The sequence below is a fragment of the Elephantulus edwardii genome, unplaced genomic scaffold (assembly GCF_000299155.1).
Source record: "Elephantulus edwardii isolate Elephantulus edwardi_28Jun2011 unplaced genomic scaffold, EleEdw1.0 scaffold00083, whole genome shotgun sequence".
In the NCBI taxonomy this organism is placed as follows: domain Eukaryota; kingdom Metazoa; phylum Chordata; class Mammalia; order Macroscelidea; family Macroscelididae; genus Elephantulus; species Elephantulus edwardii.
The window spans coordinates 14,564,942-14,567,105 of NW_006399833.1; positions in this window are offsets into that span (position 1 = coordinate 14,564,942).

Consider the following 2,164-nt stretch of genomic DNA (forward strand, 5'->3'; position numbering starts at 1 on the left):
CAGTGCAGTAGTGTTGAGTCAAGTACAACTGATAGTGATCCTATGGACAATAGACCAGGATCTAGTCTATTTGTACAGCCATGGTCTTATACAGTATTTGTCCTCATAGGGCTGAGTTAGTTCACTTAGAATATGGTTTGGTTTTTTGGTTTTTGGTAGTTTTTTTTAAAGACCTGAAACTCAAATTAATTGCCTGTTGTGTGGAAACTAACTCATAGCTGACCATCCAGTGCATTTTTAAAGACTTCAGATCTCTTGGAAGGAGTCATTGGTAGAGTTGAATACTCAAGGGAGGCACCACCTTTGCAGTAGCAGCTCAATTCCCTGTCGACCACACCATCAAAGTTCCTTATGCATGGATTCAGACTATAATAATGTTCTATTACAGAATGACTGATGTGTTTGAAACAATGTTCTTTAGTTTATAAGCCAACTTCTTTAATGCTGTACTTATAAATAGTGAGAGAAGTCCAGCTATGGGAGTAGCATGGGCAAAAGATTAGAGGTGGTTCAGAAAGTGGTAGCCTAGGAAATAAAAAAAAGATTAAAATAACTGGAACCTTGGCCACTACCCTAAAATCAAGGACCAGTTTCAAGAACACATGAGAGCTGGGGGTGGGGGGAAGCATATGCAACCTGGAGAGGTAAACATAAAATTAAATAATTAAACTGATAACAAAATCTTTGCCTTAAATGCCGTAAAATAACTACTATGGAAAATTATAAGCAAAATCTTGACGTTTTTAAAATTCACAGGAATTGGAAATATATGATGGTGTTAATTTTCTCATCTTTAGCAGTCAAAAGATCATGCACGTTGATATGAAGGAACCTGGATGATGCAGTGATTATTGCCCTTGACTTCCAGCCATAAGCTTAGTAGTTTGAACCTGTTCTATGGGAAAGAAATGTATAGTTAGTTTCTGGAAGGATTTATTGCCTGGAAACCCCATGGGACAATCCTGTTAGGATTAATTATGAGTCATAATCAATGGCAATGGACAAGCTAGACAAAGATTGTTGTTAGGTCCTGTCGAGTCTCCTGCAACTCATAGCAACTCTATGTATGACAGCTCTGAAGCCTGCCCTGTCCTGAGCAAGTCTAAGTGACTCTGATACACTGACCCCCATTGCCCCAGTTACTCTATCAATCTATCTCATCTAGGGTCTTCCTCTCCTGAGATGTTCTTCCTCCGTTCTGAGCATGATGTCCTTCTCCAAATATCAGTCCCTCTTGGTCACATGCCCCAAAGTATGTAAGACACAGCTTTAAAATTCTAGCCTCCAAGAAGAAACTTGGTTTCACTCTCTCCAAGACAGAACTATTTGTTTTCTTGGTGTCCATAGTATGTTCAAGACTCTTCTCCAGCACCACAACTCAAAAGGCATCAATTCTTCTTCTTGTTTCCTTAGTGGTTATCCAGCTCAGTGATGCATAGCAATTAATTGTGAAGACCATGGACTGGATCAGGTGCACCGTAGTCTCTAGACTGAAATCATTGCTTCTCAGTACCCTACAAAGGTCCCTGACAGCAGATTTACTTAATGCAATTTGCCCTTTGATTTCCTGACTGCTGGTACAGAAAGCATTGATTGTGGAGCCGAGCAAGTTGTAATTCTTAACAACCTCAATCTTTTGAGTAGATTATTTTGCTAGTTGTCATTTCACTACTTAGTGACAAACATTCATATTGCAGTCTAACTTTTACAGGCTATGAACAACTGAAGAGTTACACATGGTGCATCTTGAAAATCTGTCTTCTTTCCAAATGAATGTAGTGAATAAGCAGCAGAAAAAAGGGGGGGAGGTTGAAAATGATTCAATGGTAATAAAATTATATTGTTATTGATATTAGGTCCTGTCAAGTAAGTTTTGACGCATATGTAAAACAGAAATAAATACTGTGCCATTTTCCCAATCGTTGCTATGTTTTTAGCCCATTGTTGAATCACCATGTCAAATCTTCTTGTTGAGAGATTTTTTGTTTTTTTGTTTTGTTTTTGCTGACTTCCTACTTTTTATCAGTATGATGTCGTCCAGGGATACATTCAGCTTGAAACCATTCTAAGCTATGTGAACAGAAGAATTGACCCCCTTGCTTCTAAGGGTCATTTTGTCAAAATGAGGGGGAAGGTTGGCAGTCCATGGTATACTCAGTTCTTT